Source organism: Mycteria americana, chromosome 1 (assembly GCF_035582795.1).
Source record: "Mycteria americana isolate JAX WOST 10 ecotype Jacksonville Zoo and Gardens chromosome 1, USCA_MyAme_1.0, whole genome shotgun sequence".
Lineage (NCBI taxonomy): Eukaryota > Metazoa > Chordata > Aves > Ciconiiformes > Ciconiidae > Mycteria > Mycteria americana.
The window spans coordinates 95,918,191-95,944,295 of record NC_134365.1 but is presented as its reverse complement, the minus strand read 5'-3'; the positions used below and the strand labels follow the sequence as shown (position 1 = coordinate 95,944,295).

The following is a 26,105-nucleotide window of genomic DNA, read 5'->3' as shown; positions in this document are numbered from 1 at the left end:
ATATCACTATGTGCTGGGAGAAGGAAGAGTGAACACCCTTTTACATACAGAGCCAGATCCACTAGCCCTCCTGCCAGTCAGGCATAACTAAAATATAACGGTTGCAAAGAGGAATAAGAGTTTATAAAGTTTTTGTTGTTGTTTGTTTTTTTTTTTTTTTTGTGGTGTGGTCTTTCTAGTATAAAGAACGGAGCCCAAGAAAGTAACCAGGCAATCAGAGAGGCACAACTTACAGGAAAGAAGAAAAAAGTTCATTGCACTTCCATGTAAACATGGTGTTGATAACAGGTCTGTCAACTTGTTCCAATTGTACCCTTATGATAAGTGTCCTTTTTTGCAGTCTGTGCTAGTCCTATTGCCCAGTTTTAGGTGTCCTTTCTATGTTGTGGTAAGGTGGTCTGAGTTTCTGGACAACATTGCTACATGCCAGCAGTTTTGCACCTGCAAATATTTTTCAACCAAGCTGTGGACCTCCAGGCCACACATGAAGCAGCACCTGAGCTGGCATCATCGTCCGGAGCCTCTGAGCAGAAATTTCCTCTCGTGCTTTACACTGTGGAGCACTTCTGTGCCCAGTAGAAAAAAGCCATGCTTTGCTAGGGCCATGGAGACCCAGCTGGGCCTGGTGTGAATAGGTAAGCACCAGGTTGCCTGATGCCCGAGACTGTAAGGCAGTGGTGTAGAATAGCTGTTGGTGCAAAGCCTGGAGCAAGTGTCCATTCACGTGAGTCTGGAGTTATCCCTGCTCTTACCTCCAGGCCTCGCCTCAGCTGGTTACTTCCAGTTTTCCAAATTCTTGATAACATCAATGTAAATTGCTTTGTATGGGGAAACGCAGCATGTGGAAGTTAATTCCCTAAGATTCCTCAGGCAAATTAAGATCGAGCTAAGAAATGAGCTCAAATACTTGACTCCTAGGCTGTAACAGCTGGTCTGTAACCTCAGGAGCAGTCTGTAGGTCTTGCAGGTAGAGGATATGCTGCTTGGTTTACTTGTGTATACATGCACATTCTTTGTTTCTTTTGGTTTGATTCTTTGATCTTGCATATACCATGCAACCCAGGGAAAAGCAATGGCAAAAGTAGACAGTAAGCAGGTGCGTAAGGTACTTGCTGCTTTACTTGAATGCCTGCTAAACCCACTTGCAACACTAATGTAAGTTACAACAAAATGAAAGCCAGAACTTCAACCAAAGCCCCTAAAAGACATGCCTGATGCCACACAGGGGAGTAACCATACTGACCTCAGCAGCACTGATGGGAAATCTAACATTAAGTTTGTGCCCAAGCAGTGTAGCAGCCTGGTGTGTCGCTGAACGCTGCCTGAAATCACTCTTGAACGAGATATTCTAACTTTTTGGTACTTGGCAGCTTTGAGATGCAAGATAGCAACTTTGTCATTGGTGGTAGAGAGAAGTTTTCTCCCCATTAAGAGAGGAGATGCTCCCCCACTTCTACTCACTAATATGATAGGTATATGTATGTATATACTTACTGTCTACAGCTTTGAGAGGAAGGGTCACCAGCTGTATTGAGCATGAGCCAGCTCAGGAGAAGTCAGTCCTTCCCAGAAGCTTCTGCAAGTGTAGATTCATCCCTGAGGTGCTGTTAGAAAGCCTGTTGCTTCTTCAGGTTTCCACCATTCTTAAGGTGGGATGGAAAAATTGCCAGGTAGCAAGTTTTTCCCCCCTTTGTAGTTCTCAGTTGCTGTGGCTTCCTGGGCTGTTGTTCTGTGTAGCTGGCTTATGTCCAGTGAAGTCTGTGTTTTGGGGAAGAGTTTTGTGGGCTGGAGTCCCACAGCCCTGCCTGCGGGTATTTGGTGATCTCTGGTGTTCTAATGTTGTATAAAGCTCATTTTGCACATACTCTAACACCAGTGTGCACTGCCTCTGTGCTGCAGCAAAAGCTTAGTGCAAGATGATCACACCTATGGTCTTTCTGTTTTCTTGCTGGTAAGTCATATTAAAAAGACAGCTAATAAGTGCCCAGGGTACTTTTCTTATTAGTGCTTCTCAGCTCTGGATAAGTTGAATGCTAATGATACTTGTCCTGGGGTTTGACTGCCTCTTGTATGGCTTACTCATCACAGGCTGCTTTCAAAGCATTCTGGAGTAAAATGATCATTTGCAGCTTGTGATACAGCCACAGACGAAACAGTATGATTATGGAATTCCCTAATAGGTTGTAAAGTCTGAATTGTGGATAAAGATGACTAACTTTATCACCATGCTTCCCAAACCCGTGGCTACAGGTACGATGTTGTGTGTGCCATGAGAGCCGCCCCTTCTCCTCCCTTCCACATCTCATGTTTAACACACGCACTCTTTGCTGAGAGAAAGCAGGTGCAGACAGTGGAATTTGCAGGTATGGATGTGTAGATGTATCAATATTTAACCTTTGGAGCCTGCTCGTGTGCAGAAAACCACAGGCTTTGAGTTAGTCTCCTAGGCTTCCTATACAACGTGGGGAGAGGCTGGGACACGCAGCCCTGGGAGAGGACAGCGACAGCAAGTTCCTGCTTGAGGAGTTCAAGGGCTCCCCTGAGCCCTTCAGGCCCTGTGCATGCAGAGCAGCCTGCCTCCATTTTACCACACAGCGGCTGGGGCACAGAGAGGTGAAGGGACACGTGAGACTGCTCACGCACAGCAGGAGGCAAAGTCAGGGCCTGCTCTAGCACAGCTCCTAACCAACTGCTGAATGCAATAATTTTCTTAAATTTTAACAAGGTCAAGAAATTTTTACTTAAATAATCGTTGTATATACCCCGTTTCACGTCAGCAACCCTGCTGAAGGAAAAGAAATATGCCGTGAGCGGTGTTGGGCCTAATATCAGAGTTTGTTACCAAGGCAAAGAGTCTGAAGTGTTGCATCTTCTCATACTGTCGTTAGCTTTCAAGAAAGAGAGGGCAAGATCTTCACAGGTAAGTAAATTCTTTTGCACTCCTGGAAATAAACATCTTTAGTGAATGTTCAGCAGCTCCTTGAACTTGAAGATGTGCCAGCAGGTCACTATCACTTTTGAAGACTAAATCAGGGCATTCAGTGACTTTAAGAGGGGACATAAGAACCTCAGCTTAGACACATCAGTATCTCAGACAACTGTTTTTAGGGTAGGAGATGTCACGCTCAGGAGATACGTGTCTATATTACCTACAGAAGCAATATATGCATGTATCTTACGCTGGACATGGTAAGTGAGCGAAGTTAGGTGGGATAAATCTGAGCCAAATGTATTTTGGTTTTGCATTGTTTCTTAACATTTGGAGTGCTGGTTTAAGAATTACCAGCAAGTGACATCCAGCTGTGATATTTACATGACTTTCCTTCCCCTTGTCTTCCTTTGTTTTTCATCACTTGCTCTGTAGATTTCATGCTGATTTCATAGGTACTTCTGGCATTTAATTTCACTTTCTTATTGACATGCTGTTGTCTTTCTATTTGTGCTCTCCCACCAGGCTTGTCAGGTCACGGTCCCTAGTTCAGCATAGCTTAAACTATTTACTTACTTTGAAACTCGCATCTGAATTCATGCCTGCTAAGCAGCACGAATTACGTATGTAATAAAGACCCAGTGAAGTCAGTATCCCACTTTAGTACCCGCTTAGTTTTTTTGTTAGATTGGTGCATTGAAGTATGGTCAGATAACAGCTGATGACAGAATTAGCGTGATTTAGCAAGTTTCTGTCCCTCACCTGGAAATAGAATTTTATGTTCAGTCTTTTTCATTCATATTGTAATGGAGTAGAAACACACACATGCTCAGTGCTCACATCTCAGCTGAAAGACAATGACTTTCAATCTAATTTGATCACTTAAATCACATTTTTAATAACTACTCTGTTTTGTGCTGGTTTTGGCAGAACTCCTCCTTTAGAAATGTAACCCTGTTAACAATACTTTCTCTTAATCATAATAGAGTTTTTGCTTGTAGACCATCTGTTTCCACTACCGTACTGCCAGCTTTTCCCGGCCAGCCTTTCCCTTGTCCTGCTAACATGCTCCTCCCTTGATGTATTATGTGCTCTTAAATAAGTTAGTTGTATCAAAATCTTTCCTTCGGTCATCCAACTTGAAGCATTCAGATACATAAAATTAGACTGAGAATGATTTGGTTTGAAAGGGACCTGGAACCAAACATAAAAAGGCTACTCTACAGTCAACTCTACAGTCAGCTGTATGCAGGCATGCACTTGTTTTGCTGATGTTTTAAGCTGACTCAACATGAATGTGGCATTCTCCATATAGCAGAGGTCTTTGGTCTTTCTTTCATTCAGTGTTGTTTTGTTTTGTTTTCAATGAGCAGTTATACAGTCACCCAAAAGTTTACAAGAGGAAGACTCTGATCCTCATCTTTATAATCTTAGTCTTGTCTGTTTTGGTTCTTTGTGAGGTGCATACCAGGAAGCTAACTGAACACCCTGCAATGCTATTGCTGCAGAGAATCACAGAGGTGACTATAGTCCAATTCTGTGAAGTTTTCTAAATATTGCACATGCTCAAACAGGAGCCAAATACCTTTGGGAATTTGTGGAATATTCTCAGTCCATCCTATTGTTTTTTTCTTCCTTGTTTTGTTTTGGGTGTTTTTGTTATTTCTTTTTCTGCTTTCTCTTCCTCAGCTCTAACGTAAAACAGAGAATGCAGATTTTGTTTAGCGCTTCTTTCTGTGCGTGCCATATCTATAGGATCAAGGATGTGGGAACCGAGTCTTATTCTGTTAGTCTTCAGGAGAAGAACCAAGCCTATTGTGTGAAAAATAAATATACTTCTTGGTTAACCATGGATATCCAGTGTCTGTAGGCACTGGAGATGGATCTGAACCAATATGTTGCTTCTGGGTAAACCTGAGCTTTCCTCAGAAAAATGAAGAAGCTCAGATGCTTATGTTTTCTCAGTGGGGACAGTTTCCTCAACTGTATCTCATGCTCTGGAGAGAGCCCATTGGCCAGTCCTTATGTGCTTGGATTCCTTTGCTCCATGATGGTCATCACAGGAATTATGTTGAAGAGCTAAGATTGTTAGGGAAAAAGGGGAATTACAGGTATAAGAAGACACATCAGTGATATTTGTATGCCTCACTCTCATCTGTTGTGCATGCGCTATTATTTACAAGTACACAGACTTTTTCTTATCACTGCCATTAAATAATTTTGCAGTCATATCTATTTTAATGAATGTTTGAAGTGGGGACTATGTAAAAGAGAATCTCAAATAAATCAGTAGGTTCCAGGCAGCAGAGCAATAAGCAGAACCAGTAAGCCTGGATTCAACTTTCAGTCCTTTATCTGCTAACTTCTCTTGCCTCCACCCAAGAATTATTCTAACTCCTCAGCATGTGTTTTCACTTGCCAAAGAAAACCATGCATGCTCTCCACATGCTTGTGGCTGTCTAGTTCACGTGTGGTGACAGACCTGCTGGCTAGTGCCAAGCATCCAATACCCCTATTCTGCTGGCTTTTCCCCACAGTAGAGGCACCATGTTGAGTCTTTCTCCTGTTCAGACACTGGGTTTTGGAAAATTCGTAGGGATTTCTGCCTTTTGTTTAGCATTGGTAGAAATTCGGCAGTGGATTAAAAAAAAAAATTAAGGTAAGACAGATGAATAATGCAAAATACCTTTTTTGAAAATGTCACCTTCTCTGAACTTCTGAAAAGGGAATCCTTGGGATTTATTTCTTCTGTTTGTTCCCCACATAGATGGTTTCTAATAAATGCATTTGTTTAAAACAATAATACTTGTAAGCATTTGTTGTGGTGTAGCTTCAGTCAGCAACTAAGCACCATGCAGCCGCTTGCTCACCCTCCCCCCCGGTGGGATGGGGAAGAGAATCAGAAGAGCAAAAGTAAGAAAACTCGTGGGTTGAGATAAGAACAGTTTAATAATTGGGAAAAAAGATTATAATAATAGTAATAATAATAATAATAATAATAAAGAATTGTAATGAAAAGAAAAACAAGAAGAGAGAGAGGAACAAAACCCAGGGAAAAACCCCAAGTAATGCAACTGCTCAGCACCTGCTGACTGATGCCCAGCCTGTCCCTGAGCAGCGATTGCTGCCCCCCGGCCAGCTGCCCCCGGTTTATATACTGAGCATGACGCCGTATGGTATGGAATAGCCCTTTGGCCAGTTGGGGTCAGCTGTCCTGGCTGTGCCCCATCCCAGCTTCTTGTGCACCTGGCAGAGCATGGGAAGCTGAAAAGCCCTTGACTGGTGTAAGCACTGCTTAGCAACAACTAAAACATCAGCGTGTTATCAACATTATTCTCATACTAAATCCAAAACACAGCACTATATCAGCTACTAGGAAGAAAATTAACTCTATCCCAGCTGAAACCAGGACAGCATTTTTAATAATCAAACCTTCATAAGGTCCTACAATGGAGTTTAACAAATTTGATAAATTTTAATTTGCAGTTATGGTGTTAACCCCTATGGCTTCCAGGAAAAAAAAAAATAATAGTGAAGGTAGGAAGAGATAATGCCAGAATCTTTGCAAGAGAAATCGATGGATTTTTTTTTCAATGAGGATATTTTTTTCTTCCTTCAAAGAGAGTTATAATAGCTTCTGGAATAGGTACTTTTCTACTTCATCTCTCAGATGAAGAACTGTCACACTTTCTAACCACGCCACTGGTGAGGTACACTGTCTTGCTTCACAGTGGTTACTACAATCTGACAATTTTGGGCCACATCCTGTTCCACGAAGTGTTATAGAATTTCTTAAAACTGGTCACTGCCCTATGAGGTGAAGCTTGGTGCTCATGCAGCTGTACCCTTAAACGTATATGGACTGAGAAGAAGTATTTTCCTTTTAGTTGGCTTTTATGTTTCCTTAGCCATTTGCTCAGTGAGCCCATAACAGCAGGAGAGTCACTGTGCAAATGAAGGTTTAAATGAGAGGGGCAAGGAAAAAAGAGCTCAGCTCACAGGGGCCTGCAGCAAACACCCACTCTTGAAAATGTTCCACTCTGAACTTTCTAAAAGAGAGTCCTTGGCGTTTATTCGTTCTCTGGGTTTTTCCCTCTCGTAATGACTATGAGTATGAAAGCATGTGTTAGACAAATGCATTATTCACCTGAGCTCACTGCAGTGAGTGATGCAATGTGGGAGACAAGAGGGGATGGGAAAATTCCCTCCCTCCCCCCTCAAGTTAGCATTCATTTTATTCTTTGCAGTTTCAGAGATCAGGCTGTGACTGTTAAATGCTGTTTCACTTTTCCTTTGCAAACTACTTTTATCTCTCACTAAGGGCTGCAGAAACCCCCACCATGTCTAAGACAGCAATAAATTAAGAGCTCCCTCCCATGGTTATCGTATTTCTTGCACTTACTTCAGCTGATTTCAGTGTGGTCATGGGCCACTATATCCCTGCACCATGGTCAGCATGGCCCCATGTGTAGCATTCCACCCAGTCTAGCAAAACATGCCAGACCTGGTGAATGCCTCACTCTCCTCTTGTACACAAAACCAGCCCAAATTAGCCACATGTCCCTGTGGCCAGTAAGGCTACCTGCTTGTGCCAGGTCTAGTTTCAGATTGTCAGTTTGCTCTCTGTGCACTAGCTTATTTACTGACATAGGACACTGGTTTCTTCCATCCCCTATACTGCATTCTTTGGGATAAACAATTATTTTCCCTGTTTTCTACACAGAATGAAAAGGAGGTTACTGGTATGGTAATATCAAAGGCGTACATGGGAATAGGTGACCTAATCTCTGCTTGATGGGGCAGTTGGTACTTTAGAGCTAAGCAGGTATTGATGCAGCCCCAAACTAAATGGGACCAGAGTCATCTGATTGTTGCTAGTTAAAAAATTCGGGGACTGCCCTGCCTGTTTATCCCAGTCCTTACCTTGCTCCAGCTCCTCTCTCTGTTGGTCCACCTGTGAGCTATTTTGTCTCCTCTCACTATATGCAATGCAACCAGCAGATTCGCTGTAAGTAATGACACTGCTCTTGCGTACCACTTCTCTCCTGAGGTTGTCCAAAGGTTGTAAGAGTATTGGAAAGTATAATTAGCTCTCCTATCACAAAAGAGAAAACAAGTTTGGCAAAATAGAGAAGTAGTGCTGTAGCAGTGCACTGTTCCTCAAATCGGCTGTGGAGAGGGCGTTGTAGGTCTCGGGCACCACTTGTCTTTTGCTGGATTCCTGTGTTCTGTCAGGGGATAGAGCTCTGTTGTTCAGTTAGATGTAAAATAAACCCTATGGCCTAGGTCTCAAAGGCATTAGGAAATAGCTACTGTGAAATAAGTAGGAGCTGGACTCTCGCCTTGAGTTAGCAGTAGCATTTTTCAGTTGCAATTTACTATAGTTATTAATGTTTAGGTAAGATTTGTATGTATTTTTATTGTTTGGCAGTGAAGCCCACTGGAGGTGTGCAGATCTGGTGCTCCTTGCAGAACTGCAGGAGTTCCCTCACGGGGAACTGGAGCTGGGAAGTTTGCAAACTCTTTGGCTCTGTCTCCAAATTTGTGCCTCGATCCTTCCATCAGAGACTTAGCTGAGCCTCACAATAGTGATTTGTTCTTCAGCCTTGAAGCACACTCACGCTCCCACCTGATTTCTCTTTTCTTCTATGCCCTGTGACTAAGTATATCTCATTCCTGTGTTTTTTCTTTGTGAGGGAGCACAGCTCTCATTGCAAATCAACTTGACAGCTCATCAGCTGGATCAGGGTCCAAAGCTCTGCCTAATTTCTTTAGGCTCTTGTGTGTGCATTTGCTTCTCCTCTGAGCGGGGTGAGACAGGTGGGTCATGGAGGCTGCTACCCCTTCCTTCTGACCTTGGCTTATAATGTAGGTAGCTTATGCAGGGAGTATGGGCCATGTTACAGTGCCACTGTGCCATCCTCCTACAAGGTCTCACCACCTCGGTGTATGGCAGGTAGATACAAAGAAAAGGGAGGGAACGTAGAGCTTTCAGGGAACATTGTAAAGGGGAAGTGGCTGGAGGTAGCTGCAGTCTAGTCCAGGTAAGTCATAGTCTTTTGTGGCTTATCTACTCGCTTATTACCTATTCTCTGGTGATTTAAGCTTTACCTTATGGGTAGAAAAGGTTGAAAGGTGTGCCATGAACACAGGGCCTTAAACCTGGGAGAATTAGCTAGCCTGAGGAACCAGGGGAAAATAGAGATTGCAAAGAGAAGAAACTGGCAGGCAAGTGTTAAGCCTCTTCTCCCTGGGCAGAAGCGTTGGAGGGAGGATAGAAGAGGAGGGAATTTTCAAGGATTTAGAGGCTTGGTTGCCTTGGGGAAATGCACCCTAATAAAATGGATTTCAAGGGCAACCTGAGCTGGCTTATTTTATTGTGAGGAAAGAAACTGAATGTTGTCGGCCATGTTGTGAACATCCCCCATTCTTCCCAGTCGGGGACTGGAGAGACTGATCTTGGACCTGCTGTGGCCTGCCGGTACTTCAGCGCCAGGTTAGAAGGAGGTGCCTTTTCCCAGCAGCTATTCTCTGCAGCCACCTTTGTCTTGCAGGAGGTCAGGCTAGGTGGTCTGCTGGTCCTTTCTGGCAAAAAAAACCTGCTGAAAACCATTTCCCCTCAGCAGAGCTTGCCTTGCAGCAATTCAGGTTCAGCTGACTTTGGGCATGAGCTTGCTTAGGCATCTTCATGGTAGGGAGAAGGAGGATTGAGTTCAAACAGGTGAGAATCAGCTTTTGTGCCTTCATGATCCTGATGGCTGTTGTGCCTTGGAGGCTCCCTGCGCTCTGGTTGCTCTGTGTGGGTAGCTCTAGATGGAGCCCAGCAAGGCAGGAAACTGATGAGGCAGAACAGAGGTGGTTAAAAATCAACAGGGTGTACCAGCCAGACATAATGTGCCATGCTCTCAGAAAGGGAGAGAAATGACCATCAGGGCTGGTTTTTCAAGACCTTAATTTCATGTAACAAAGCCTGACTATGAAACTCCCTCTTTTTAGAAGCTGACTGTTGAGGAGCATCTACTTTTGAGTTTTATTTTCTAGGCCGTGTGTTAAGTCTGTTTACAGGCACAGTTGCGCAGTAGAGAGACCTATTCTCCTTTGCTTCTTCCAACAGCAGGGCAGAATCGGAAGACTTCCCACAAGCTTTGGCTTGATAAGCTGCCAATACCTACTGAAGCATAGATAATTCCTGCTTGAAATTGGGCTGGACTGTACACCAGCACCAACACCAGCTTTGCCTGCCTACACTGCCATTGTGCAGCCAAATTCGCTGCCCGCTGCCAGCAGCTGAACTCCCCAGCGCAGACAAGGTCTAAGTAACACAGTGCAGAGCAGCAGGATCTGTCTGCACATCAGACTCTGCAGCGCTGGGAACTCTGAGCGGCAGAAGAGGGTTCTCTGGGCTGCTTCTAAGGGTCATGCAAAATGGGAGTAAGGAAAATCTGACAGCAGATTTGGTTTCGTTGTGTGGAGTCTGTTTCCCAAGGGCAAGTTTTTTAGGGGTGAACACGTTGAAAGGGTTGCAAATAGTTGCACTTGAATGATTCTAATTTCTAGGCCAGAGCATGGGCAACTAATTTGATTTGGGCAGAATAATAAAAATAATACAGTATTCTCCTTGATGAGCTATGTCATGATCTTATTTCTGAATGAACTGGATGACCTGTACTGTCTTTCTAAATACTTCTAAAACCCCTTTCACTGCAGACTTGACCTGCTCCAGAGGAATTTTTTCTCATTCCCCTCAATATGATAATATGAGATCAGGCCTGCTTGGTGCAGTGTGAAGAAGTGAATGCGTGAATAGCACTTACACAAAGTGCACAAAGGGTTGCGTGTGTTTTGTCACATCTTCTATGTGATGTGTGGTATTGTCCCTATTTTACCTGACCACTAAAGGAATTGGGAAGAAAAAAACCCACTCAGCTGAAGCAGAGAAGGGCAGAAAAATGTAATTCTCCATATCTTCCACCTTCTTTGCTGTAATTGTTAAAGAGTGACCCTTCCCCACACCATCTGGGTTAAGTGGTTGGGTTCAAACTAACAACAAGCTGTCTATCCAAAGTTATCCATTCTTACATATCTTGGCACCTCAAAATCCTGATCAGGATCAAGAGGACTTCTCAGCTGGTAATTTTTGCAGGCTCAGAATTAAGAAATATTGGCTTCTGAAAGTGTTTAAGCACATCTAGAACCTGATTTGGATTAAGCTGGGGGAGCTTTCCAGAAGTCTGCTATAGTCTATGTTATGAAAGAGTAAATAATATTCCTTACCAGAAGTATGAAATGGTGAGGTAGATGGTGGGGAACCTCCTGACTTTGTGAGGATCACTTGGGACATTTCTAAAGGCCATCTGTCTTTGTTCCCTCTGTTTCATACCTGGGGATTCAGCTTGTGTGCAGAAATGACACCTCTCTGCCCTTCCAAATGGGGTTGCACAGCAGGTTCTTTCCAGGGCAGGTTTTATTTTTCCTTCCTGTCTGGCGGTGGCTTCAATTAAGAGATTCCATGCCAAGTCATCGCAGTTGTTCTTTGTGCAAAGAAAGAGGCTCATTTTTTCAGAAAGCACCACAAAAGTGTTCTGAAAATCTGGGTTTGTGTTGTGTACTACTGATTTCCTCTTGTAACCTTTTGCGTGCTGCTTATATTGGCTATGCCTGCCCAGTGAGGATATCGTTACTTTATTCCTCCTCTTTATTTAAAATGTATGCTCTTAAGAGATTCGGGTATATGATAATCAACTTTTCCAATCCTGAACTTCTAGAAGCTGAAGGCCCCCAAAACATAAGGTTAGATTAAAAAATCATGGCACTTTTTTATCAAAGGAGGGATTTGCTTTTTTGTGCTAAGAATTTGGAGTATTTAGGGATGTGGTCATGTAATATTGTCAAGATTTTCTTCAAGATCTTGAGGGAAAGATTTATTTCCCCTAGAAGATAAAATGCAAACCAAAACCCCCTCTTAACTTCCATGAAGGAGTGTGCACTCACCTCCTGAGTGAGTAGGGAAGCAAAGTTAGGAAATGTAACTGTCCTCATTGTACCAGGAATTCTGGTAATGTTGGATGTCAAGTGACAAGTCCCTTCGGCACTGCTCTAAAATAATGCTGGTTTTATGGTTTCCCTGTTTCTTCAGTTGGGCATATGGTTCCAAATAATGAAAAAAATGAGATGTGTGTTAGCCATCACGTGAAACCAAACCTATACCTTCTCTTGCTGCTTGTGCCTCCAACTCACTTTGAAATGACATGCTGAGCATAGGTCTTGTCCATAAAAACAGCTGGGTGGCTTGAAATGTATAAAGGCACCCTGGAGCAAAAATGTGCTCACATGGCAAAAGCTGGACAGGCTTCACGGGTTTTCCTTTCATCTTAGAGTATTCTGTTTGAGCTCAGGCTTCTCTGGGGCTGTTGGCAAGTAAGTGCGTGCTTGTACACACCGCTAGCTTAGCAGGGTGCCTCGGTGCTGGCTAGTTTTGCCTGCACTTGTACTGTTGCAGAGTGGTAATTCCAGGAGGCACAGAGAGCTTGCTGTGGTTTTTCTGCTTTCTTTAAAAGCCTGGACTCCAGAGAGGCTTTGATCAAGGTGAGCTTTCCTTCCTGCCCCCGCCTGCATAGCTGTTTTCCAACACAGTTTGCAGACAGGGAGCGAGGTGCCCCTCCAGGTGTGCCAGGTTGTAAGCTGACCCAGTGGGTGACATCAGAGTCCCAAATACTCTGATGTCGAGAATACTCTGGGGTCGAAACTGTGCTCTGACCCCACCTGAAACTGGCTGTTTCTGTTTGATAATAAACAGCGTGGTGGTTGGTGAGTGCTGTCTTGGGGCCATCTTTTCCAGAGGGTGCAGACCTTGCCAGTGAATTTTGGGATCCTATTCTGAGCATGCGAAAGGCTGTCAGCTTATATAAAGTCTTATGCAAGAAATTATTCTAGGGAGAATTCAAAGCTGATTTTTCCTCCCACCTGTGGCTATCCATTACATTTTGCCTACGTGTTCTTTCCATGCCTTTTTTATTCTTTAGTGAACTTAATACCTAAGCTACTGAGTACATTATTAATGCTTGATTGCAGCCCCTAGCCCCTGTGCTTCAATGCCATAGCCCTGGTATTACAGAAGCGGGAATGTCCTTGGCCTCTTACTCAGCTGCTCTGTGAGCAGGAAACACCACCTCATTACTATCTTTTACTGGCCGTGATTGCTAGGTGTTGCTTTGTGGAATGAGAGAAGGAAAAGGCTCTTTTATGGTATTTGGCCTATCTCCTGGATATTTATAGGTCTACCCTGCCTATAAATAAACGTGTAACAGGAATTGTCTCAGTGCAAGTTACTGATGGACCTAGTATTGTGCCAGCATGGCCTCTACTCCGAGCTGTTGCAGGCTTGAAAGAATGAGCGCGGTCTGGGGCCTCCTGCACCACCTATATGGGATGGCGGGTGCTTTGGGGGCATGGGGAGCGGGTGGCTTGGGGGGAGCGGTGCTTCCACCCCACGAAGCAGGGGACCCCCATGGGAGCACACTGTCAGGGCCTTGGGTGCACCAGGGAGCACCTTATAGCAGATACAGGAGCACAAGAGACGCCCATTACTGCTGACTTCTGAGCCTGCTTTCACTTCAATCAGGAGCAGCTTGATACTGATACGATCTAGTCAGACCTGTGCTCTGCAAGTTCTTGCCTGTCTCATGTGCCATACGTTAGATTAAACTGATCATATACAGTGATGGAAATTTCTGTCTTTCATGGTACGTTTTTATCTCTGTAGAGAAACTGAATGGTGTGGTACTGTAACAGTAAAGCATAGAAGTGTAGGTAACAGCTTTTGTGTACAGGGATAGTACATAGTCTAATTTAAGTTTACACTCCTGCATACTTCAAATATTTGCAGGATGGATTTCATTGAATAATGAGTTTCTTTCATTGATTCATCTATTTAGAAGGACCTTCCTTCTGGGGTGATTAGTGACAGGACACTGTATGCTGCTTCATCCTGCGCTTTACTCTGAAAGAACTGCTGACATTTCTATACAAATTGTGCACAAACATTGCACCGCTGCTGGAGAAAAGCAGCTGCCTCTGGGTTCAGTATGTCCTAATGGTCACAAGTGATTTGCACTTCAATTTTTCAATTTAGCGTTAAAGCATTAGTCCAGATACACTCTGAAAGAAAGGGACCTTTGCTCAAGTTCCTATGATACTGTTTCTGCTTGCTTCTTAGAGATCTCCTGTGTAGCTATTTGCCAGAGGTCTGCGTAATAGGTATCTAAGCAAAGGTGGCTAACATGTAGAGAATACAAGTGGAAAAAAATTCACACACACAAGCGTTTCTGCTGGAAAACTAAACCTAAGAATTGTATTTATCTTGTAGAAATGGAAGAGTGCAGTATGGCTTGCATAACGTATACAGTTGAGGCTGAGAAAATTCAACCCAAAATTTCAATTTTGGATTCTCAGAGAGAACTGAGAATGATCTATAGATAAGGCATTGCTGACCCACAGTTATTTGATGAATAATATTAATGATAATAACTATGCTTAATACAATAATTTAGTTCAGAAGCTTTTTCACAAATGATTCTCAAATTAGGATGAAGGAAACTTCATCAGATTAAATAATTTTCTACCAGTCACTCAATAGGGTCTACAAGGGACTGATTTTAAGTCACTTCAATTTTAAATCAGCAAGCTTAAAATTGTCTTTTAATTCAGTGACTTTAATTACATTTTTCTACTTATATTTTCCCAAATTGAGAGTTGCAGCACTAACTGTAAAATACTTTTATTTGATTGTTGTAATCAAATAAAAATCTTTACACAAAATGTTGGTTTTTTTTTTTTTTTTAGCTAATAAGGATATTCTGTAGCTGTGTATACTTAAGCAATTATATAAAAATATTTATTTGCATTCTAATATTCCCATTGTAGTAGATTTAGGAAAAGGTGAAAGAAATGTTTTACATTTATGAAACATTTGGCATAATTAACTTTCTACTTACCATTTGTATCAAGTTAATTTTGGAAGTAGACTGGAACACAGATTCATCATTGTAAACCAACATTCTAAATCGTTTCTAATATGACTTAATAGGTTTTCCACACTGAACAAGTTTTGAATTCTTCAGTAAAAGTTGCACTCTACAGAATTCTGGATAACAGCAGTGAATATGCCAATATAGAAACTCTGTAGGTGCTGACATTTGAATGAATAGAAACTTTCTTAATTCAGGAAATGGTTTGTCGTACTTTATTTATAAAGTGGGATATGATAATTTAGTTAAAGGTATTTCACCTCATTCTTTATATAAAAAAAATTAATTTGTTTAACTACTTACAAAAGCTCACTGATTCAATAAATGACAGTTTTCAATTGCTTAATTTATAGTATTATAGTTAATTATTAACATTTGTTGTTTTAAGTTCATTTGAGATATAAAATAGGTTCATTTTTAAAAGTATAATAATAAAATCAGAGAAAGATTTGACTAAAATGAAAACCTCTATTCTAATACTTTGAATAATTGTTTTTTCTCTACCTTGTTTACTTATAACAAATTGAAGTTTCAAAAAAGATAAAGCTACCTCATTAAATATAAAGATTGCTGAAATCATAGAAAATAACAAGTAGTCAGCAGTGATTACAGCAAATTGCTGTGGGTGGTTTGGAGTAAGAGCTCAGGTTTCTAATAGCAATAGAAATTTAGTTTTCCCTCATGTTGAAACTAATTTAAGAGGTTTATTTATTGCCTGCCTATACTTTAAGTTACCAGAATGTATTTAAACTGTGTGCAGGAGATGGGTGTTTAACTAATGTTGGAAGTATGCCTATTCTGGATGGGGACTTCATGTAGCAATAGGTTCTCTCCCTCCTCACGCTCTAGTGGCCTACAGCGTACTTGTGGCATGGGGCAGTACCACTGGGATGTGCATTGCTGGTGGCAAATCCATCTCTGCTTTCTTGCATGCAGCAGCCCTGTGAAGTTCAAAGTTATGCTTCGTGTATGTCGAGTCAGTTAGATATGTAAACATCTTAAAAACTGAAGAGCTGTAACTCATAACTCTGATTTTTTTAAAAAATGTATTTAATAAGTTAGTCTATATTCTGCTCCATTTTTGGCATTGGAAGGTTGAATTGGCAGGCAGAAGTCTTGGGATATTGCTTTGTTTGCTTCATTTTATTCTTTCCCCTGTTCTTTCTAACATCACTTTCTGCAGCTTTGATCAAAGAAAGCTTTGAAACCTTTCTTCTTCAGCTCTTAAGAACCTGTATCTTTAGATCAACTGACTTCATAGATGTAGAGCCCAGCTTCCTCCTGTTTAAAGAAAGTCAGCCCTTCTCAGTGTGGAAACGTGTACCTCTTTAATGAGGAATCCAAACCAGAGAATTAGGAGGTTTGGTTCATCCAAAAGAATTCTGCAAAGTAACTTTGTAAAATGATGTGAATAAAAATGTGGGTTTTAAAAAACTATTTCATGTATGTTTAAGAGAAATGAAACTAGACTTTCTTTGCCTGCTCTTATTAACGTAGACTTAGTCGAAATGTGAAGTTACATTGTGAAAAGACAGGAGATAAACAGAGGGATAAAACTGGAAATAACCACATTGACTGAGCCCATCTCAGGCTGACTGAAGTGCGGAAAGTAAGCAAACAGATTCACTGATGGATTCATTTTACTGCCTTAGCTCTAGTAATTTATCCTGAATCAGGCTCTACTATTTTACCAGTTGCCTTCATTTTATCCCTTGCAAGCAAAATGATGTGCATCTAACACTTACGACAGTGATACGATCCAAACATATTTGTCCGTCTTTATGGTTTGTTACAAGATTATAGCATTTGTACTTTCTTTGCTTTCTTCTTTCCTTCTCCAAATTATGGTCAATTGGCCTCAATCTCTGTTTTCTTCTACTGTTGATCCTTAAGGCTGGAGTGATATGACAAACTGGACAAAAACACAGAAAGTTTCTATAGGATAAAAAGAAACTTGAATATATGTGTTGAGTATTTGGTTGTACATCTTTTGCCTTTATTATTCTAATTGTGAACTCCTATTTTAATAGAATTATCATTGCATAGCATACTCCAATCATTGACATGCTATATGAATTCACTATCTTATCTTAATCTTGGGCTCAGCAAGACCATTGGGTCAGGATACTCTCAGATTAAGTAAATTACCTTTAAATAAAAGATTGAATACTGGCAGAAATAGTCAAGCTAGGTCATATATTAAGTTCCTTCTTTTCCATGTTGTTCCTAATGTTGTGAAGAATTTATATCTGAAGATTGTTTACACGTTTTTGTCTAGCAATTAATCATCTCATGGACAAGGAGTTAAGGCATTTTCGTAAGTCCTTCTAAATGTTTGATTTGTTGGCTTCTATCCAAGGTAAAGTCAACCGATCAATCCTGATTCCAAAGGAGATGGCATTGGCTGCGTAAGCTTGAAGATGGGTTGCATCTTTTCTTATATACAACTTACATCAACGTAGGTGATCCTTTAATTGCATTGCACATCTTATGTCTGTCTGTGGTTTCATCAATTATTCAGAGATATTGGCCTCATGTAAGTGTAACAAACACTTCAGTTGATAGATTTAGGAAGGATATTTTTAACCTGAGGAAGAATTTTCTTTGTCATTGCAATAAGATCCAGGAACTCCAGTCTTTCACCAAGAACCATTGTGGCAGATAATAAACAAATATGTAACAGAACACTCAGTGAAGGACAAGCCTACAACCTAAGTGAGTAAGCTGAAAGGTCTATACCAAACAGGCAGCCAAAACCATGTTCGAAAGAAGAGCCCTCAGTATGACAATGAAGTTGTCACTAGGCCAAATTATTTCATGATATGCTGTAGGTCTACCTGACTACATAAACACGTATTTATATATGTTACAGACATTATCTGTTTCATATCAGATTTTTAGATAAGGATGATAAGTTCCCTGTGTGTCTTTTTAGATATGCAATATTAATAGCTCATTGTAATAGCACCAAATGGATTGTTTACAGGCTGGAAGGCCTCCTAGCCCATTTCTCCTTCACTCTGCCTGTCACGTACATAGGCTGGTGGCGAAATGTTTTCTTTTCAGGGAATTTCTGTTACAGAAGCTTCTGTGGTCAATGCTGACCTCAGCCAGAGTTAACTGGACTTCCCCTGTGTTTCTTTCTGTGTGCCTTTACTGCTCACACACACAGGGAAGGGAATGGCAAAATAGGAAAGTAACTCTGAATCTAGTAATACAGAATTAAAATTGTGAAGAACTCAAAGACACTCTTCTTGGAGAAAAGGCAAAGCTCAGCTAAACAATCTGTTTTGCACAACAAAAGAACTGGAGGTTCTCAGTTACATTCATAAAACTTTCCTCCCAGCTGACATTGATTTAAAGATTAAATTTGTACCTTCATCTATATGACAGATAAAAGAGAGTACATACTTAAATGTTGATAAGGATGGGAAGTGTTAAGCTGAAAAGAAGAAGTGTCATTATTAAGAATTAAATCCAATAAGATGAAAATTTAAAATAAATACCAAGAGTATAATTAATAATCAAATGTCTAAAAATGCGTAGTAGTATAGAGTGCAAGGGAAATGTTATACTTTTTTTACAGCTGAAATACCAACAGATACAACTCACTTGAAGGCTACCTACTGAATGTCTTGCAGGGCCAGGGATGTGTTGTGGGTTAGCCCCAGCAGGCAGGTCAGCCCCACCCAGCTGCTCACTCACTCCCCTCCCAGTGGGATGGAGGAGAGAACTGGGAGGGCAAAAGTGAGAAAACTTGTGGGTTGACATAAAGACAGTGTAATAGGTAAAAAAAAGCTGCATGCGTAAGCAAAGCAAAATAAGGAATTAATTAACTACTTCCCATCAGCAGGCGGGCGTCCGTTGCTTTCCATCTTCGGGAAAGCATGTCTCCATCACGTGTAATGTTTCCTTGGGAAGACAAATGCCATCACTCCAAATGTCCCCCTCTTCCTTCTCCTTCCCCCAGCTTTATATGCTGAGCATGATGTCATATGGCATGGAACATCCCTTTGGTCAGTTGGGGTCAGCTGTCCCAGCTGTGTCCCCTCCCAGCTTCTTGTGCACCCCCAGCCTACTCGCTGGTGGGGTGGGGTGAGAAGCAGAAAAGGCTGTGACGCTGTGCAAGCATTGTTCAGCAACAGCTAAAACATCCCTAAGTTGTCAACGCTGTTTTGGTCACAAATCCAAAACATAGCACCATACAAGCTATTATGCAGAAAATCAACAGCCCAAACCAGTACGGTATAAAATATCCCCTCCCTTTTGAAAGTACAGAGGACAGAATTCTTGCCTGTAGCGTTAGGAGTGGCTGGAGTTGTTACATGACACCAAAAAAAATTCTTGATACGAGTCTATGAACAAGGGAACTCCTGGGGATCTGGCTCCATTTGCTTAATTTTATCTTTATTTTTGCTTCTCTATTTAATCATGTGCTTTGTTTGCTTGGCTTTTTTTGTTTTGTTTTGTTAATGTTGGTCTATGGTATAACGAGTCTATATTGAATATTTCATTAGGCTTATTTCCAGCTGCACTGTCACTGGCCGTGTTGTATAGCTGTGAATAATTAGTATTTGAAGTCTCCATTGGCATGTGTGAGAAGCGTGAGAAAAGGATCTCAAAAAGCAGGTTTTCTTTTTCAGGTGTACAAGCAGGATATCACTTCTAATGTTTTACTCTTCGTGTTTGTGCTCATGGCCCCTTGGTATTAGAGGGGGCAGAAGTTTTGAAGGAAATAGTAACATCTTTTATTAGACCAGTTGAAATATTCAGAATATAGGAAGAATATCAGGCTCATGAGAGGCTTAACTGAAGGAGGAGTTGAGTTAACCTGCCTTCAGCCTCTCAGGGACAGAAATGAAAAACACAGAAATATTCAAGTTAGAGATGCATTCCTGTATGGAGTCCCTTCCTTTCCACATGCTTTCTAATTTTGTTGCAAGGAGTTTGTATTTGGAAATGGTTTCTTCTTTTCTGTCTATCAATAGCTGCTTCATGAACATGACATCATAAGGTGTTTTTGTAAGGCCTGAATGTCCAAGGCCACCTGTGCATGATTCCAAGGGAGCATGGTTTGCACACCAGGAGGCAAAAGAAAGTGTAAACTGATGGAGAGGATGAATATCCTGAATTTAAAAGTCCTGCTGATTGTTGCGTTTCTGAAAGGACTAATCTCCTCCAGTGCCTCATGTAGTCAGTTATGGCATCGTTGGCTCCCAGGACCAAAATTTGAAGCGATGGGGTATGAGTTAATTGCTGGCAAGAGGGCTGGTAGATGTGTGTAGCCTGTGAGTCAAACCAAAGACTATTTAACTTAACATTATTTACTGGCTGTATTGAGGGGAAAGACTGACAGTTTTGGTTTCCTCAGTTTAAGCTCAGTGACTCTATCTATGCTAATAAATTAAACAGTGCCAGAGGTTGTTCCCAGATGCTGAGATGACTTTGTTTATAATGCTCAGCTATTGTCACTGACCTGTTTTGGCCCCTGCCAACTAACCCTCTCCCAGGCAATTCATGTGCATAGCTTGAAAGTTAGCAAGGGCCAAAACGTTTTGGGCTGTAAGAGAGTTGAGCTATAAGAGTAGGTGAACAAGGGCTAGTCTGTACTAGAGAACAAGTGCTGGGCATGTTTACCTTGCTGGTATAGGCATTAGGTATCCAGTGAATAACGTACTTTTGTCAGCAGTCCATGGTAAAAAAGTTGTACTGCTACTTGTTATGAATTAACCAGGGCTGAATCTAATGTGGGCTTGGAGAAAGGGTATTTTTGGTCATTTATTTGATTCTGACAAGAAAGTTTGGCGGATCCCAATGTTATTTTCTTTTCAGAACAGGTCATCTTCTCCATCATGTAGTTTGCATATCATCATCATATGTATGAAGATGAAAGAATTATGTTAATGGTGTTTTGATTTGGTTTCCTATTACATAGTAGTTCTCCACCTGGAAGCTGATCCTGCTCGTTACCTTGTTTCATATTGGAGAAGACTGCAGGTACATGAGACTGGCAGTGGAGAAATGGGACTCTGTAAAATTTTTAAAAGAAGCTGACCATTACACTTCTGAAATGCCATCATAATTCGTTAAGAGAGTTTTACATCAGCTGCTTCCAGTCCTCCAGGTGGCTGCTTGGTTTGGGGCCACCTCCTTGAACTACACCTCCCATGATGCAGCCGCAGCCTTGGCCGTCCCCTCTCTGCAGGCCTGGGGTGTCTGGTGCCTCCAGGCATCACCTGCCTTTGCTGATTCATGTGTGATGATACCCGCTAGGAAACTTGTTTTCAAGCAGTCAGACATTTTTCTGCATAGTATTTTGGTCAAAATCCTGTCTTTCCAATCTTCCTAGCCCTTTGTGGTTTCTAAAGAAACGCCAGCCAGCCCAAGTTAATGGCTTTAATTCTTCACTCGGCTCTGAAAATGCTCTGCAGCACAGGAGAAATTCTGCTGCCCGCAGCTGATAGGTAGGGAAACCGAGGCATGTCGTCTAATTCACGGTGAACAGCACAGCTTGGGAACGGAGTCCAGGTCGTGTGCCCCCCTGCCAAGTATGCTAGAATAGGTGACTTAGAGGTGAAAGGCTGCAGCTGTGAGACGGCCAGTTCTCCTTGATTAGCAGCGATTAACATTCCTGAAAAGCCTGCCCAGGCTTATGTCAGGTAGTCACGATTTCCTGCGTGTGAGGGTCTTTATATAAGGCTTTACATGCCAGCTGTAGCAAGCTCAGATGCCTTCAACCCTGAATTTTAATTTGTATCATTTTTAAGTCTCTCCTTGATTTAAATAAGGAATTTTCCTAAATGTTTTTACAGGAATAACACGGAGATATGTAATTTCTTCTGGAAGAGGTAAACTACTGTAAAACCTCACTAGGGCATTGAACAGATTTGTTTAAAAAGAGAAAATCGAACCCAGAACTGAACTTTCTAATTCAATTCCTTCCTGTGCTGGCACAATAGAGCAGTGGCTGCTACTGCATCACCTAAGCTTCCCTGCCTGCAGTGGTTTTGCTTTCCTGCCTCCAATAATGAGGTACCTCCCCTTCTAACGCAGCAAAGCTAAATTTAGCCCCTCCAGAGTGCATATTTTCTATATTTAGTGTTGTGAAAGTCAGACTTCAGCAAGGAACTGGCTAAACTATGAGGTGTTCTGCAGTCCGGGAGACAGAAATAGAAACATAGCAAAGTGCCTCCTTGGGTTTTCCCCCTCTGGCCAAGCAGCAATGACAATGGAGGGGCCTGTGCAGGGCCAGGCTTTTTTTAAAAATATATATCACGACAGTTATCATGGGATTCCTGAACGTGAGCAGACAGAGAGCTGTGGAGCCCAGTGCCACTGGGAGGACACAGAGCCTAGCTGCTGGCTTTGTGATGGAGAGAGGCTGCTAGCAGCTCACCCAGCCCTGGCAGCCTGGTGGGGACACAGCGGTGGTGGCTCTGCCAGGCTGATGCAGCATCCCCAGGTGCCAGGCGCACTGCAGGGGTGATTTAGGCTGCGTTTTACTCCTCTGCCCTACAGTTGTTTATCTGCATATGTATGATATATGTGGAAATATGCATGTGCTCGTATATACAGGAAGGACCCAATTCTTATTTACCCAAAGCTTGCCTAGTATCAGCTTGGCAAGATTTGTAAGGCAATATAATACATTTGTTAAGCCAGGTGATGTATTTGGGAGAGAAATGGGAAATGGGGGGGCACTCTCCTTTGGGTCTTGCATCAGAGCAGGTGATGCAGGCCACAGATACAGCAGTGGGGGTGGAAATGTGTTGTGGCTTTTACTCACATGGCACCTTACCAGATGGATGAGTGGCGTGGTCATGGTGGCACCCCAATGGCAGCATGCACTCCCTCTGCACGGCTCTGCTTCGGCTCCTGGCCCCCCGAGCACGGTGGGCACTGCTAGAGGGCTTGCAGACTGGGACTTACCACGTCCGAAAGCAAACTCTAATTCAAATTGTAAGATGTGCTGGCATTGAGCCCCTTTTGTGCTGCCGGTGAACGTTAGCAGAGTTAATATAAATGGGTATTCAATGATCACTTCAGACTGCCTCTTGGGTACTGCAAGCCATGTGATTTAATTCCTGTGTGAATCAGAAAGCATCTTTTGGACAAACATCAGATCGATTTGCTTGAGCAAATCACTGTTGTTTTTTTCATTCAAGTCTGCAGAGTCTGCAGCTTAAACAAGGTTGGATTAAAATTTGATCAAAAAGGCTGGTACATTACAGAGACAAGCCTCCATCAGGGTATTCTAAGAGCCTAGTGTGAGCCTGTTTTCAGAAGAAATGTAAATGCTCCAGAAAGAGAATTATATAGGGCTAGAAGATTCCTGAAATGATCCCCTGCTATCATAGCCATCAGGCCATACAATGGTAAAACTTTCCTAAACTGATCTTGTTATTTCCTAAAAATAGCCACATTTTTTTGCCCCCTGTACTCCTCCTGGGAGGCTCTTCCAGAACAGCGCAGGTAGAGCCATTTTCTAATTTCCAGCCTAATTTTATTGTGGCTCATTTATTCCCATTTGCTCTTGTGCCATTTGTTCTTCATTAGCTGTTCTTCCTCCCCGATGTATCTCCTCTCTAAATATACCTGGGATAATCATATTTTGTGCCAGCCTTCGCTTGGCTGGGCTAAACAAGCAGAGCTCTTCAAATTGCAGATTCTAAAATAGGCTATCAAGCTTCAGGACTGTTGCCACGAGGCACAAATACTTCATTTTTTTCCTTCTTTTACCCCTTTGTCCATTAGAGAGTATTGCACCAGTGGGGTTACTATGGGATGGGGAAAATTTGCAATTATGTCTTATGAAGTGTGGTATCAGAGTAGTTTTCTGAGACAGAGCATTCCACTGAGAGAACCATTTTATCATGCAAATTGCCAGGTACTGGTCTAGATGGGCCATTTGCCTTTTCTAACACCTTGATTTCTAATTTTTTTTAATGCAGAATAGCTTAGTTGCTATAGAGAAAATCATACTGTTATAAGCCAAGGAGCATGACCTCAGAAAAGGATTGAAAACGAAGCAGCAAGAGCAGAGAAAAAAAAGGAGCAGAGCCTTCAGAACATCTCAAATTTTCCTAATTTTTCTGTGAGATGCAGGAGGATGTTAAAAGCATTAAGGACGGCATTCACATATTAGTTGCTTCTCACATACGGGCTGGTCCTTGGAAAGGGGAAAATATTTCTAGCCTTGTGGCAGCATCCCAGACTGGAGTGAGCCCTCTGTTCCTTTTGCCTCTGTCTCCTGGCTGAGTTTCCATGCATGTAATGAGTTGCCATTGATGGCTTTTGACCACTCCTTTCAGCTGGGCGCCAGCAGCATGGAGCTGGCAGACAGTGAAAACTGAATCTGTGTAGGAATGAGAAGAGGGAAGCATCTCTGAAGAGCAAGGCTGAGTCCATGCAGCAAAGCAGAGCTCGTGGCTGAGAACAAACAGATAGTCAGTCAGTAACCACTGCTGTCTATTCAGTCACGAAACCCGAACCGTCCTGGGGCGGGAGGTGTTTGCTGCACACTGTGGCCATGAATGACAGGCACAAAGACAATCCCATGCTGCTCAAGTTCCGATTTAACTTGTCTGTTACCCCTAAAGCCCGCTCTGACTTGAGCATTCCTTCATTTACACAAGCATTAAGTGTATCTGCAAAAGTATCTCTATCTTGACATCCTTTGGCCCCATGTTCAGGGCAATGCTTTTATAAAAAGGAGAGTGAAAGGGCATTATTTTAGCTGGAGGCCAAGAGCTGCTAGAAAGGAATGGAAAGGGAAGGGGATTCCATGCTGAAGGTAATTAGAGAAGATGAAGTACTTAAATGAAGTGAATGCTTCACTGCGCTTAGTTAATGCTGAATTTCACTGGTCTGGGAAAAAAAGCTGAAATGTTGCTGCTCAGATTTGTGTTAATAATTTTTTTACGTGCTACTAAATGACCCCACTCACTTTGTCGTGGGAACAGAATAATAATGATCCAACCAGTGCCCTGAAGACTCCAGGAAAAGACTCAGTACAAAGAAAGCCAGCTCTGTGCAATGTGACAAGGCAGCGTGTGAATGATTTAATATTATCTCACTGGTAGATCCGAGAGCCAAAGGAAATGGAGGCCTTGTTGGGCAAACAGTGCCCAAGAGCTACAGTCACAGCTCCAGTAACTCGTAGTCTGAACAAACATAACGGAGAAGCAAGGGAGGATGTGGCATTGAACTAAATGGGAGGTGAGAAGCGATAGCAGCGTACAATGTGGGAGCATGTGCCGCTCCAGCAAGCATTAATGGCTCACAAGCAACCTTACCCCCTCCTCCCAATCAATCTGCACTTAAAGAAAGGTGCTGCTTCTGTAGCTGAGAGTCTAGCAGCAGAGTGCTTGCAGGCAGCTTCCTATGGCCTGGCTGTGTGGCAATTGCCGAGGTGATGTCTAAAAGCTCAGCTCCCACAGCCTGTAGCCCTGTCAGCGCGTTACCTTGCCTCAGCTCAGGGCCCGGGCACAGCCTGGGGTGGAGCCGCTCTGCCCAGGGCTGTGGCACCTCCAGAGATGTGCCACCTGCCTGGGGCCAGCTGGGAGCTCCCTGTGGCACAGAGCAGAGGTGCTCGGGGGATCTGGCCAGGGTGCACCCACCTAGAGAGCAACGCAGCTCGGCCTTTGCCTGGGCGTCAAGCCTTTGCTGTTTCTCTGTATCACGTGGCACTAAAGCTGTGGTGAAAACCAGCTCTGCTCAGGTCTGTTGCCAAATTCCCAGTGACTCTAATGAGGCCAGGATTGCAGCCCGACAAGCTATTCAGTAGTGCCATTCTCACAGCCATAGCCCAATTAGCCAAGAGATGCAAAACCTTTTGTGATTTTCACCTTCATGTTCCTAGTTCACCTGCTAACTAGCTACTCAGTACCAGTTGCCCTTTTGCTTTCTCTCAGGTACTTACTTCTGTTGCCAAAATGTCTCCCTCCCTGGCAGGCAACATGAGTGAGGATGGCACCCCTCTCTCCTTCCCCAGATGGTCACTGCTGTCTCCTCCTCAGCCACCAACTGCTGAATGTGAAAAGATTCGTGACATGAGTGTTGACATAGTGAGAGGCTGAGAAATTCCCTGGCTTGTAGTACTGTCCTCAGCCCGACCTTCCTCTTCATCTATATTTTCTTTTGCCGCTCAG

The 26,105-nt window shown here is 42.6% G+C and overlaps 1 long non-coding RNA gene across 1 annotated transcript in view; it reads left to right on the top strand.

Annotated features, from left to right (window-relative positions):
* The window catches only part of LOC142404808 (uncharacterized), a 52,631-nt gene that overhangs the window by 21,019 nt on the left and 5,507 nt on the right, over positions 1-26,105 (top strand). The window lies entirely within an intron of this gene.